At 43.8% G+C, this 15,611-nt stretch overlaps 1 protein-coding gene across 8 annotated transcripts in view; it reads right to left on the bottom strand.

Moving 5' to 3' along the window:
- Positions 1 to 15,611, bottom strand: part of SRRM3 (serine/arginine repetitive matrix 3) — a 455,592-nt gene that overhangs the window by 90,398 nt on the left and 349,583 nt on the right. The gene's annotated exons all lie outside the window — the stretch shown is intronic.

The following is a 15,611-nucleotide window of genomic DNA, read 5'->3' as shown; positions in this document are numbered from 1 at the left end:
CCCCCAGGAAAATAATCATAATGCAGCATCGTTTCACCAGAAAATAATCATAATGCGGCAGTGTTTCATCAGAAAATAATAGTAATTATCGTAATTCAGAATCGTAATTCACCAGAAAATAATCGTAATGTGGCAGTGTTTTACCAGAAAATACACTTATTGCAGCAGCAGTTCACCGGAAAATATTCGTAAGGTGGCAGCGTTTCACCAGAAAATACACTTATTGCAGCAGCATTTCACCAGAAATTAATCATAGGGCAGCAGCGTTTCACCAGAAAATAATCGTAATGGGGCAGCGTTGTCAGAAAATAATCGTAATGTGGAAGCGTTTCACCAGAAAATACACGTAATCCGAGCAGAGGGAAAGAGTAGGGAAGGAGAGGCAGCATAAGATGTAAGAGGGGGGTAGAGGAACAGAGAGGGGGAGGGATAGACAGCATAAGATGGAAGAGGGTGCAGAGAAACAGAGGGGAGAGGGAGAGTCAGCATAAGATGGAAGAGAGTGCAGAGGAACAGAGAGGGGTAGAGACAGCATAAGATGGAAGAGGGGGCAGAGGAACAGAGAGGGGAGAGGGAGAGACAGCACAGCACTAAAGCACAGGTTTACAGCTTTACCAGCATACAGCCTAACCAGCTTTCAAAGAAAACTCTAGTATCAAAAGAGCAGGGCACATTCTAGCAGTTATAACAGTACTGGGAGTCTGCACACAGGACAGGAAGTGTTCTTAGCAGCCTGCCTGCATACCTTCTCTTCTGCCTGTGCATGCAGCTTATCATCTCTGGAGTAGTGATGGGTCGTTCGCGAACGAGCCGGCTCTAAGAGCCGGCTCTTTGCTGCGAACGACAAGAGCTGGTTCTCAGTTTTGAAAGAGCCGATGCCTCAGCCGCCCCACAGAGCTCTGCTTTGCTCTGCAATAGAGGGCGCTGAGGCATGTTGGGAGATGTAGTCTTCCTCTTGCAGCTTGTAGGAGTGTATGGGGCGGAGAGCAGTAGCAGGAGGGATTGCCCCAGTCAGAGAAGCTGGCTCCTGGTTTGACTGGTGTGGGGCGGAGTTAAAGGCTGGGCCACACGAGGTAAACACTTTACCTGTGTGGCTACTGAGAAGAAGGGGCACGGCTTTAAAGAAGGAGCCTGGCAGAGAAGAGCAGTATTGATTGCTCTATTGGCTAGGGAGAAGTGGAGGTGGAGGCACTGCTGAGCACATGGTAGCGTGCCGAGCACCGGGGACTGAGTCCGGAGGTAATATAATATATAAAAAAAAAAAAACATGGTCACGGTAGCAGCGGCGGGGGAATGTGCCTCACCACCTCATGGCGCCTCACCACCTCATGGCGCCCCAGGCAACCGCCTATACTTGCCTGGTGGGTGAGACGCCCCTGCTCCTCAGTCAGGACAGCAGTGCCACCTCCTCCCTTCTGCTGTGCAAGTCAAATGAAACACTGCTGCTCTCCTGCCTCCTCCCTCCTCACTCACTGTCAGACTCCTCACACAGCACAACAAGCAGCTTTTCCCTAATGATGACCTCTTCACCTCGCTCTCGCTCTCCTATCCCTTCTCCTACTCTGATTGCACGTTTATTATTGTAAACACAGTACAAACATGCTGCCCCAGTAATCTCTGCGCCTGATGCAAATGTTTCACCTTGCTTCATGAGAGAACTGGCACTGCCTGCACCCTCAGAAATCTAATTCGATCCAGAGGAAGGCGAAAAAGCTCTTGATATGGGACAATTTGCTTAGATAGGGAAAATAATCCTTTTTGGCAATCAGATAAATCCTAGCATCTGCATTCTTCTATTCATCATTGGAAATGCAATGAGCACTCTACCTTTTGGTTTTTGTTTTTTTTTTAAAGAGGAACTGTTGTGAAAATAACATAATGAATAAAATATAATTGCTTACTATTTTCAATATTCACTTATACATTATTTAGTCAGTATTTGCCCATTGTAAAATCTTTCCTGTCCCTGATTTACATTATGAAATTCATCACTGATGGTGCCATCTTTAGTTCTGCCAGGTAATCTGTGTGAAGTGTTCATTACTGAGAGTTCTATGCACAGAGGGAGATAGATATTGCTTGCTTGGCAGTTGGAAAAAGCGGTTATTTCCCAGAATGCAACAAGATTCACAGACAGCAAACTGTCAGTGCCATGGTCATGACATCACACTGTGGGAGGAGTTTCACCACAATATCCGCAATACAGACCACCCGATGATCGATTTAAAATAAAGGTAAAGATTTCTTGGCTATCATTCATAAAGCATTTCCGCATGCGGAAATGCTTAAAACAGCTGACTTTACCGAACACTCAGCAAGTTCTGCATTCATAAAGCCTCTTTCCGCATGAAAAGCTGACACTACCGAGCAGAGCGATAAATCACCACCTTGTGCGGTGATTATCGTAAAAAATGTAACAAAATGTTAATTCATAAAGATCACCGCAAGCGGTATGAGGTCGGGAAATACCGCTCCCTTGGATGTGGCGTTAACAATGTAAGTGAATGGAGACACAGACCTCCCAGGCAGCTGCAGTAGAGCGGAACACGGAGAAATGTATCAACTCCGCAGCTTCCTGTGCTTCCGCAAGCCTACCGCCTGCCTACCTACCGGGTAATCTCCGCACTGCTATCGCAACTGGATACATTTTTATGAATGAGCAGCCTGAAGTCTAAAATTCCGCCAGCGGTGTTTTCCCGCATAGATTTACTTTACAACAGTTTTATGAATGATAGCCCTTGTAGGGAAAAGGGGATCAGCTACTGATTGGGATGGAGATCAATCCTTGGTTTAAGTTCCTCTTTAAGGAACCTGTAGTTCTATCAAAAAGGGCAGTGCTGCATTAGTTTATGTACTGAAAGTACCTTGCACTTTGTAGCATATTGTGTAGAATATTTTAGATGGCTATTGGAACACAGTACCTTTATTCTGGTATATTGTGATTTTACTACGGAATATTGAAAATTAAATTTAACCCTGATGCCTCCCTGTTTGAGAAACTTACTTTGACTCTAAGCCTTAACCCCTTTAAAGGATATCTGGAGTGAGAGAAATATGGAGGCTGACATATTTATTTAATTCTAAATAATTCACATTGCCTGGCTGTCAAGGTCATCCTTTGACTCTTATACTTGTAACCATATACCCTGAACAAGCATGCAGATCAGTGTTTCTGACTGAAGCCTGACTGGTTTAACTGCATGCCTAAGGTAACTACCTATAAGGAGACACCTGGTTACCAATACTAGGGGCTCATATGGCGGGCTACCTATTAGGGGACACCTGGCTACCTATACTGGGGGCACATCTGGGGGGCTACTTGTGGTTGCCTAATACTGAGGGCTACCTATGGGTAACTCATACTGGGGGCTACATAATACTGGGGGCTCTTTTGTCTACCTATACTGGGGGGCTGCTTCTGACTACCCAATATTGGTGGCTCCTGTGGCCTATAGAAGGTGGGGTTAGCTCTTTTGGGGCTACCTAATACTGGGGGCATCTCTGGGCACCGCATGGCAATAGTGTGAGTCTATGGTTGGGGGGGGGGGGGCAACACCCTGGGAGTTCTATGGCCTAAACATTTCCCTCTGTGTGATTTGTAAAGGAATACTGATTATTGCTCTGTGCTATCCATCCACTCCATGTGAATAACCTACTTGCTTCTGGGTAGATGGGAACAGAAAGATATCCAATAAGAGCCGACTATAGCTCACTGATACGTCAGTAAAGCTTTCATACACAATGTGGGCTGCAGAATAGGATTAGAAGGAGCAAACAGATAGAAAGCTGTGAGAGGACAGAAACAGTAAATCGACTGCTGGTCCTCGGTGCAACAATATAACTATCTAGTTGTTTTATGCTCTAAAAAATTTTTTAAAAAAATCCACCAGCTAGCCACTCTCATGCTGGGCATAGACGGGTCGTCCGCGCGGATCGATTCCCGCTGGCGGGAATCGAGCGGGCGCGTGTCGAGCGGCTTGATCAGGCCAGCTGGATATGATCAGCTGGCCGGATCAGCTGGTCGATACACGGTACAGAAACGTACCGTGTATCCCCAGCATTAGGGAGTCTCCCATTTTGCCATTATTATACAATAATGGATTAAAAAGAGTTATGGACTGACTGTTGCAATGTTATATATCTAAGAAGCAGACTGTCTCTTAACCATGAATAAAGATGTAAAACAGTTCAAGTCACTGTGGATTTTTCTTTTTTACCTTTCACACACACTATACTTTGTCTCGTGTTATTATTTACTAATGACCATTTCTTTTGTGCACATTGCTAAAGCTGGCCACACACGATACAATAAAATGATCCGATTTTACGGCAATTTGATAAAAACGATCGGATCTCCTGAAAAAATCGAAAGCTTTTTTTTCATTCCACTGAAAAATCTGATGGGATTTCCCATTTTCCCATTTTCTTCGATTTTGATCGATCCGGAATGCCAGATATTTTTCTTCAATCTTTCTAAAGATTGTATGGTGTGTGTTAGATTGTCAATTTATTAATATACACACCCTAGCAATTTTGTCAGAGTTTCCAATCATGTTCATCATAATTGGGGAAAAATTGAAAACAGGTGTGTGGTACATTGGTCATATTTTTGAAATGTTACAATCAGTCAGAAAAATTTGATTGCAATTCTTAAATTGAACAGATATTTAAAAAAATGTATGGTGTGTGGCCACCTTAAGATGTTTCCAAGCTTTCCAATTCTCTAACTGGGTATCTGAAGGTATTAGAGCGCCTACCTGTCCTTCTCATTCTATTTCTTTCAATAGATTCATGCTTCAATAGCCTTGCTCGATCTCTTTTTTCTCTGTCTTTTTTTCCTTCAAAAACCTAATTCCTCCACTCCCAGTCCAGCCCTCCTTTCTATTCCGCTTATCCTTTAACAAGCTGCATTAATAATGAAAGTTATTACACAGCAGAGGGCAGACATTTTTCAGCATTTAAAGCATTTAATCAGAGCCCGTTAAAAATCAATCATCTTCAGTGGCACAGAGTGAGTGGATTTATGTCATCTCCCCTGTGACCAGCAATTTGCTGCTTCAGTTCCTGCATCTTATGGGCAGACATAAAAAAAAGCCAATGGTCTTCAATGGTCAGAAGAAGAGCAAGTTTTCTTTGTGACCTGCTGACCTCCAAGCTTGTTAAATATTCCTCCTAGATGTAGCTCCTGTATAGCTGTGAATGATCTCACAGGGTGAAGTGAACAATGTGCCTGGTTATATAAGATGTACGTACACAAGTGATATAAATAGCGTGTTATAAGGCATGCTGGACAAGACTGTTACTGCTGTATGCTATGTTACATTATTATATTCCACTTTAAAGAGAAACTCCGAACAAGAATTGAACATTATCCCAATCAGTAGCTGATACCCCTTTTACATGAGAAATCTATTCCTTTTCACAAACAGACCATCAGGGGGTGCTTTATGACTGATATTGTGGTGAAACCCTTCCCACAAGAAACTCTTGAGTACGTACTCTTGGCAGTTTCCTGTCTGTGAACCTTGCTACATTGCAGGAAATAGCTGTTTACAGCTGTTTCCAACTGCCAAAACAGCAAGCATCAGCTACATCACCTGCCAACAGTAAACATGTCACCATGTAATGAATGTCAGAATGTAAATCAGGGATTTAAAAGATTTTACAATGGGCAAACACTGACTAAATCATTTATACATAATTATTGCAAAAGTGAAGCACTTTTTTTTTTACATTATTTTCACTGGAGTTCTTCTTTAAAGCAAATCCAGTCCCAAAACAAAAATGCCAGATAGGAACACTGTCAAATTCCAGATTTCTTAAGTTTTCTACTTAATTTTGGTCTGGCAACAGGCAAAAAGAAGAGAGATGATACGCAGACGCAGATACCCGCGTCCCTTCCCTCTCACTGATTAGAGGGAAGTGACGTGGGCGGGTAGCGCTGATACGGAGGAGGCGGGGGAGCGGCGCTAACAGACAGGCGAGAGGTAAACATTGTGCTGGCGACACGCTGTGTGTCGCCAGCACTGCGGGGGGTATAGTGGCACGCAGGGGGGTCCTGGGGGCACACCAAGGGGCAACAGAGGCTGGTGTTAGTGTGCACAACCAGCCTCTGTGCCCCACTAGCATAAGTAAATCCCACCTCGGGTTCTCTTTAAAGCGGACCTGAACTCAGAAGGTCCTCTCTGCTCTAAAAGATACGCAACAGCATAATAACCTTTAAACATAAAACATTTCTTTGTTACAGCTGATACAAATCCTAAAATAAATCTGCACTACTTCTACTTCTTGATTCACGGAAGCAGACATATTGTTAACAGCCTATGCTTTCAAATGAAATTATCTGCCTTAACTGCCATGGCAGTCATGTGACTCAGGGGTGAGATCAGATTACAATTTGTGATCCTGACAAGGACAAGAGCATGTGAACAAGCGAAATGGCTGTAGTGCCGTCCTTTCATCCCCCTGGTCACCCGAGCCTTGTACACCCCACCACCAGCATCTGAACAGGTTTGCATACACCTATGTGTGTCCGATGTTTATGTACTAATGTGGCATGAAGATGGAATAAAGTGCTTGAAGTGACAGTCGCCCGGTCTGTCTTGATGTACTGTATCTTTGCCATTTGTTTCCGAGTGACCCATACCGGCTTCACGTCCTTTGGCTTGCAACGTGTGCCACAGCACGGGTGTGTTTTGGGGTGAAGATTTCCTGTCTGCATGATGCATATGCAGGGCTGTATGCCCCTCTTGAAGTGAGATTACTGAGTGCCGAGTTGTTGCAATTTTCTACAGTGTACCAACAATTTGTGATTAGACACAAATGAGGGGGGAATAAACAGGCTAAACTCTCTTAATACATACAGGGTGCATGTCTTTATGTTTTCCTTCTGTGCTGTGCATGAGTTCAGGTCCACTTTAAATTACTTCCGAGGCAAATAAAGTCATTGGGAATCGTATTAAAAAAAATTAACCAGACACTTACCTAAGGAGAGGGAATGGCTCTGGGTTCTATAGAGCCTTCCCTCACCTCTCCTGGTCCCCTTATTGCAGCAGGAGCTGCTCCGTTTGTATCCCCCACCGCGGGGGACTTTGGAAGTCTTCAGGAGCTGAGTCCTCCCAAAGACAGGCGGCTCCATATTGCGCACGCGCAAGTGAGCGAGAGAAGGCACTTTGGCGTACACAGTATGGAGCACTGTTTGGTGCTAAAAATGTCTACAGAGGCGCTTGGCCTTGATATTGACCCAACACTGTGTTCTCCAAACTGATTGCCTGATGAAGCGGGATAATGACCCGTGAAATGCGTTGCATACTTGGAGCTTCTTAATAAATGTTATTGTGATTTATAGTAACATCTCATTGTCCGGTCATTGTTCACCTGAGGGAGCTGAGTCCACCAACTTCCCCCTTTGAAGCGGATTTTAACTATTTTATCCTTGTTGGTGCCTCTGTTATACCCATTTCGCTACTGATCTAGTCCACTCTAGGTGGAGGGGTGTATCCCCATTTTCTTCTGTCTACAGAGAGCGACTTTTTATTACCTGAGTGGGGTCAGGTCATAATTCTCCCCACCTGCCTTTTCAGTGGTTGCCTTTGCGGCGACCCGTGCTTGGGAGTATAATACCGTTCGTTTTTACACTGTATTATCCTTCATTTGACATACTACACACCATATTGGGCTCTTGGTTTCATTTTTGTCTTCTTCAAGCCTTGGGCGACAGAGCTCAGCAAGAATTCTTCTGATGAGTATGTAGCCTTTGTAAAGCAGGGCCACCAAGTTTTCATAGTTAATACAGAAATGACCAACCTGCTTGAAAATAGCTATATTAATAAGCCTAATTGTTTTCTTCATCTCAGAATGTGATTACAGCTTAAATCTTATGCAACGTAGTTAACCCTAGACAAGTTTCATAAATACAGAAAATGTAATTATCGCAATCACTTTATATCACTTTTAAGCTAATAATTAATATTCCTTTGCAAATTCAGAAATACAGGGATTCATCAACCCATGGTTACTATAAATCTGAAAACCATAATAAAATAATTTTATAGTACACCTGTTAACTATACACTGAACTCTAATTACCTCCAATGGAAATTACGCTTATAGCCAAAATGTGCCTGTTTTATCGAACAGAAATGACATTCTAGTATGCTTTTAGCGGTAGGGTTACACAGGCTACAGCTAGCCTAATTACCATTAAGCACTATTTACGGGTGCATGTCATATCGGCGCCGCTCAGTTCGGCGCGGGGAGATCTGAATGACGGCTCTCTCTGCTGCCGCTAAACTCTGAGGCGGTGTTAAATACTATTCCCCTTCCGAGTTGTCGCAACTCGGAGGGAGATGTATTTAGGGGTCTGGCAGCTGCCAGAGCCCCGAATTACTGCTGCGCGAGGTGCGCATCCTAGCATTGCTGCTATGACGGCATCCAGTTTCGGCGCTCGGCTCTCAAGCTGCAGGGCCACACAACACAGCACACAAGTGATTCCCCCTCTTTTCTCCCCACCAACAGAGCTTCCTGTTGGCGAGGTCTGATCCCTCCCACAGTGTTTATTTTTTTTACAAATATTTACGTTATTTTTTTATTTATAAATATTGTCATTTTTGCTTTTTTTTTTTACTAAAACCCCTCCCTCCCCCCAGCAGCCAATCCTGGCGATCAGCTGTCATAGGTTTCTGCCTATGAAAGCCGATCGCTCTCTTGTCCCCCAGGGGGACAGCCGTGTCACATGGCTGTCCCCAGTACAGCGCTGCTGCAGATCGCAGCGCTGTACATATAAATAGTCGGTGGTTTCGCCGTCTAACAGTCTCCCGAGCTGCAATCGCCGCTCGGAGACTGACGGCGGGGCAGAACTCCGCCCCCCCGTGCAGGAGATGCGCGCGCAGCCTGCCGCGCGATCTCCTGCAAACTGCTGCCCCAGGACTTTACGCCAATCGGCGTTAGGCGGTAGGAGTAGGAGGTTACAATAATCAAGGCAGGATATGATTAGGGGCATGAATATGGATTTTATTACTGTAGTTTGTTAGGAAGGAATGGACGGAAAATGAGTTTTGAAGATAAATATGCCCAAATACTCTAAACAGTGTGTAAGACCAGCTGAGATTATAGAGATGTTACTCACCTTTATTATTAATCCAGGCATTGAAGTGGATGAAGTGAACTGTAGCGGCCGTTCTAGTGAAATATCCCAGTAGCGAGATACATCACTACTGCATGGTAAGTGAAAGCATCGGCCGTTGCTAAGTAGCACACATTACACTGCCACTAGCATGTGCATGGGGAAATCGTTATGGGTGGCTGGATAGTGTAATGATTAAGGGCTCTGCCTCAGGCGACCTGGGTTCGAATCTCGGCTCTGCCTGTTCAGTAAGCCAGCACCTATTCAGTAGGAGACCTTGGGAAAGTCTCCCTAACACTGCTACTGCCTAACTCAAAGCGCGTCCTAGCTGCAGCTCTGGCGCTTTGAGTCTGCCAGGAGAAAAGCGTAATATAAATGTTCTGTATTTGTTTGGTAAGTCATGCTAATTTATTAGCGTTGTAATATGTACGAACAGAGGCACCAAGCAGAGTAAAACAATGTTCTAAAAATGATAAAAAGAGGGAAGTCGAGGTGGACTTACCTCCCTCTGGTAGTGGATGTATACTCAAATGCTGCATAAAAATATATACAATTTATTCACAATTCCATAAAATCGCAACGCGTTTCGCGGTCAACAGTCCCGCTTCATCAGGCAGTATAGGAGCATATAAAACTGGTTCAGGTCCATAAAGCGTGTGAGTGTGCTGTTTCACTGTGTTAGCAGTAGTGAATCAACCTAACAGAGAGAAATCTGATGAATCCGAGTGAGGCTTTTGTTGTTCAGTTGCTATTCAATTGTGTCAGACTCTTTACGACCCCATGGACCAAAGCACACCATGCCCCTCTACATTCTACTGCCTCTCAAAGCTTTTCCAAGCTCACGTTTGTTGCTTCCATGATACTATATAGTCATCTTATTCTCTGCCATCCCCTCCTCCTTTTGCCCTCACTCTTTCCCAGTATCAGGGTCATCAAAATAGTAAGATACCAGCCAGCCTCCCTAATCATTGCACACTATTTTGTCAGTTAGACTTTGCAACTGCTGTTCAGGAAATACTGTTGAAAACAAAGAAAACCCTGAGAATCTCCCATGAGGAGATGGACTGGCCCAAAACCTATCGGTTCTGTCAGATTTTCACTGCCTACTTTTTTCACGATAGTGGTCCTTAAAGGATTGACTGATTGGATTTTGCAATCCAAGGGACTCTCAAAAGTCCTTATCAGCACCACAATTCCAAGCCCTTGATTCTTGTCGCTCAGCCTTTCTTATGGTCCAACTCTCACAACCATACATTTCTACTGGGAAAAACATGGCTTTGACTGTACAAACCTTTGTTGACAAGGTGACATCTTTGCTTTGTATTACACTGTCCAAGTCTGTCATTGTTTTCCTTCAAAGGAGTAAACGTCTTTTAATTTCATGGTTGCATTCCCAGTCTGCAGTGATCTTTGAGCCCAAGAACACAAAAGTCTGATACTGCTTCCATTTCTTCCCCCCTTATATGCCAGGACTTGATGCCATGATCTTAATATTAAGCCTTAGGCCAACTTTTGCACTCTCCTCTTTCATCCTCATGAAGAGGTTTCTTAATTCTTCACTTTCTGCCGTGAGTCACATCATCTGAATATTTGAGGTTGTTAACCAAACACGGACCAACGCAGTATGAATCTACGTCCAGCAAGTAGTGCTGCCTCTTTGACTGGACATAGATTCAACGTCCTCGTAAACGAAGTGTCCCACCGCGATCGTGCATACCTGAGAGGGGAGATTAAGCTTTCATATGACAGCTGACATCTCCCCTCAGTGATCAGGAGCCATCGCGATTGGCTCCTGTCACGTGATCACTACGATCGCCGGCAGATCGTAGTGATCACTAACAGAGTAGCTGCGGTGGTGGGAGGGAAGAAGAGGATCCACTCACCTTCCTGACGTTCCCCCGACGGTCGTCGCTCCCCTAAGCTCTGGCCAGCATCCCTGCTCGCTGACTCTAATGTCGGGTCCCGGCTAGATGACATCATCAAGCAGCTACCTGGAACTTAGAGTCAGTGCAAGCAGGGATGCCAGCTAGAGTGGAGGGGGCTAGAGCTGCTCATCGCAGGGAGGTGAGTAAAGGCTGTTGGTTGTACTGGGGACACCTCGCTATACTGGGGACACAAATGCCTAGCTATCTAAACTGGGGATCCAGCTGCCTAACCCCCCCAAATGCGCCCCCCCCCCCACAGGTAAAATGCCCTGGTCCTAAAGGGGGGTTAGGTTGCTGGTCCCCAAAAGGTTAATGTGCATTGTTTAAAAGGAATTAAATATGTCAGCAGCCTCCATATGTCTCTCACCTTGGGTTCCCTTTAAAACCTCTGACTGGGCTCCCGGGCAAGTGATTACACCTAAAAGATTGTGCCTGATACAATGCAGGATGGGGGATGTACATCAAGAGAGGCTTGCAGCCCCATCCAGTCTCTGCTTCTCTGTGGATTTACAATATAATGTTTATGTTCACAATAACTCTTCATTGAAAAGAAATGGAACATTTAAAATAAAGAAAGGGGCACTTGTTTTAGGACTGGTTCTGTACCAAGATTGGTTTAAACAGGGTGACCTGTTTAGTTAAGTGACTGAATATTCTCTAAAAAAAAAAAATGAATTGCTATCTAGTTGGCAGTCTATACAGGCACTTTGATGTAAAAAGCACTAGAGAGTATTGGTCCACCTCAAGGAACATTCCTATTTTCCTTCTGAGGCCTTTGCGTTTCTGAACAGTTCAAGAAGCTTACATATTCAAAGCATTTTCTACCAATATCTGGATGATTAATGTGTACTCTACTGCTAGCAAAAAAATTAAATGACTGCATGTTTAACCCATGTAAAGCTAGGAAATAGAGACAAATTATGGATTTACATGCATTGCCACTTACCAAGAGATTAGGAGTTAATGATGTAAACTAACTGGAGGAAAGAAGCAATCTGTGCAGGATCAGCAGTCGGCCTTCCTGCACTATGATTCTTTCTCTTGGAATGTTGTTTTCCTGAATTACTGTCGGAGGCAGCTCTTCACATGCAGTGTAAATGATGGAATAAGAAAGAGGACTGGAGGTAAGGCAGACCATTTGATGGATAATATTTGCTCATGCGAAGCATCTTAAAGGTAACGTTACATAATGGCTTTCATGTTAGTCTAAAGTCCTTAATTAAAGCCGAAAGCCCAGTGTCAAAACGGCTACATGTTATGTATGACACAGCGCTATGGGTCAAATCTTCTGACGTGTGAAAGAGTTGATAGGCAGTCTTTCACCTTCCTCTGAATTTTTAGCTAGTCTCAGAAGGTGGCATCCTGTGCAAACCTCACAGCACACTATGAAATAAAGGAGCTGAAGCAGAAATGCTAGAATATGTAACTGATACAGGACGTTCTGTCAAGCAGACGCATCTCTTCTCACTTCTGCAGCGCCTTTCAACGTTCTGCTTTATTTCCATATCAGTCATTGTCTATTTACCTCTTTACATGGGGCTGTTTTTCTCTTTACGGTGACCTGGTTTAGCACCCGTCCTCTTCACTTTGTTTCCTCACACAATACCCCTTCAGGTTACATACATCAGTTCCAAGGTCTCAGTCATGTTCACAAAAGGTGCTGCTTCTTTACTTACAGGTGTCAGATGCAATAAGTTACACAACTTGAGCTAAATGCTAAATCAGTATACTTCTTTCATACAATATAACTTTGGTAAAAGCCTACGCAAGCCACTAATTATAATTTCTTGCTATGTTCTTAAAGGACATCCGAGGTGGAAATAAACTGATGAGAAAAATAATTGTATCTATCCTCTTTCCCACATTTTTATTTTATATTTGAAACTAGTTTTTAAGCTTTTACTGCTTCATTGTCTCTGCTCAATGACACCTTCATTGAAGTATGCCAGAGCTCAAATCTATGAATTATTGACCCTTTTTATCTCTTTCCTGGTTTCAGAAGCCATTTACTCAGAGGAAAGTGTTTTATGGCTGTAACTACTTATCGGTGAGGGTTATGCTATAGTCTGACCCAGTCCGACCCGGTCCCAACCCATACCGAAACTGTCACTTCCATACCTGATGTTTAACTATTTCAGGCAGAGAAAGCAAAAAAGGAAAGCAGCCTAGTTATTTGTGTGTTTGGCTCTGTACATACACATGTCTCATCATCTAATTCATGTTGGCCAATGGGAATGCTTGGTGGTAAAGTAAAAAAAAAAAAAAAAAATGATAAAATGATTTCCAGACTAATTTTCCTGCTTAATTCCTTTTGGTCCAATGATATGAAGGGAGCAATGGGAAGTCCCAGTGAGAAACTGGCAACCAGTGGGGCTCCTGATCAGTATTGCAGTGGGAGACATCAAAAATGGACAGCACAGGGCAGATGCTATTTTCAATACAGAAGTAATGCACAAAAATTGGGGATAGAACAGCAGAACAACTAACAAGAAGACAGAAGTGTACAGTAGAAGATGATATAAGAACAAAGAAGTGAAGAGAAGAAGATAATGTCAAAAGACCTTATACTCTCTCCCCATTCATCTCATACCTCCCAACATTTTCAGATCAGAAAGAGAGACACTTAAACCACACCCCTGCCACACCTCTAAGCACACCTCTGACACACCTCTAATCACATATACTATAAAAATTTCATAGGAAAAATATGTTGTTTTATAATTCAAACCAAACTGGTCCTTTCTATCCTGGCTCATTTTCCTTCATATTAACATTTGAAAATAAGAAATATATAAATTTAACCTTCTGGGAACCTAACGCCAATGGGCGTGGCCACGGTGGCAGCCCCAGGACCGCCTAACGCTGATTGGCGTCAAGTCCCGGGGCTGCAGTTTGCAGGAGAATGCGCACAGGCTGTGCACGCATCTCCTGCTCGGGGGGGGGCGGAGCTCCGCACCGCCTTCAGTCTCCGAGCGGCGATTGCCACTCGGAAGACTGGTAGACAGCGAAACCGCCATCTTTACACATTGTACAGCGCTGCGATTAGCAGCAGCGCTGTACTGGGGACAGCCGTGTGACACGGATGTCCCCTCCTGACTGTCGGCGGTGATCGGCTGTCATAGGCTGAAGCCTATGACAGCTGATCACATGGATTGGCCAGCGGGGGGAGGGAGGGGGGAATACAAACAAATAAAAATATCAAAATTTATTAAAAAACAAACATTACGTAAAAAATAAACATCCGGGGGGTGATCTGACCCCACCAACAGAGAGCCCGGTTGGTGGGGAGAAAAGGGGGGGGGGGATCACTTGTGTGCTGTGTTGTGCGGCCCTGCAGCTTAGCCTTAAAACTGCAGTGGCCATTTTCACAAAAATTAGCCTGGTCTTTAGGGGGGTTTTCCACTGTGGTCCTCAAGTGGTTAAAGGATGGGAATAAAGTTTAGGGTCAATTAAACACATTTTTAGTAGACAAATACATATATTTACATAGATCTGTTCATCACTCCTGAAAGAGGGACAAATTAGGGAGAAAGAGGGACAGGGTCACCAAGGAGGGACTGTCCATCCAAAAGAGGTATAGTTGGTAGCTATGTCATTTTAAAATGGCTGCACACAACTGTGGTGGCAGCTGGCCATGGCAAGCAGCAATTACTCACACTGGGCATTCAGCTGTCACTTGCCTACTGCTAAGGTGATCATCATAACAACACTAATTTCAGCCTATATGTAACTAAACCAAAATGTTATGAACTCTTTTTTTGCCCTCCTATAGATAATGATCCCAACAAATGTGAATTAATTCTACTACTCTACTACACACAGATCACCAAATAATCCTAACAAATGCAGAAATATGCATCCTTCTCCATTATTCAAAATAGGTAATTGGCCTTGCTTAGTAATCAGAGTGTCCAACTGATTTTGATTGTGTGATACAAACCGTCTGCAACTAAAATGTTTTCAATGTTTATCCACACAACCTGCAGCAGCTGAGGTAAAGGAATTAACTGTAGTCTGCTGTTGTGCGGCTTACATTATCTTGGTGTTCAGACTGCAGGAGGGAGAGGCACATACATATCTCAAAGCAAATGACTTCCTATGCTCTCTGTGCTATGGTAAATAGATAGTGAAAATGCTTCTGACAAGGCCCTATAAAAGTAATTTATGTCACATCAGTTAATCAATAAACTCTACACAGCTGAATACAAGCTCTGCTCCTAAAACTAAGACGACGTTTGTGGCTTTAAAAACAAAAATGCTGGAAAAAAAAGAAGAAAAGCATGACTGGGTTAGTGCTGACTAGTTCAGTACTTGCCTATAATTTATACTGTTTTCCCATAGGCAGTGGTGTGTGCAGCCTAGGTCACCCCACCAGCAGCTGGCAGAAACACAGCTCAGGACTGCATCAGCTATTTCTATTTCTGAGCTCCCAATGACTAATATTAGGCAGCTCATTCATACAGTACTTAATGTTCATCTCCGGGAAGCCGGAAACAGGCAGAAATAGAATCAGTGTCAGACTACAGAAATCTCCAGGCACAGTTCCAATACACATACATATG

Source organism: Hyperolius riggenbachi, chromosome 2 (assembly GCF_040937935.1).
Source record: "Hyperolius riggenbachi isolate aHypRig1 chromosome 2, aHypRig1.pri, whole genome shotgun sequence".
In the NCBI taxonomy this organism is placed as follows: domain Eukaryota; kingdom Metazoa; phylum Chordata; class Amphibia; order Anura; family Hyperoliidae; genus Hyperolius; species Hyperolius riggenbachi.
The sequence above is the reverse complement of the archived record's forward strand: the minus strand, read 5'-3'. Positions and strand labels throughout refer to the sequence as shown.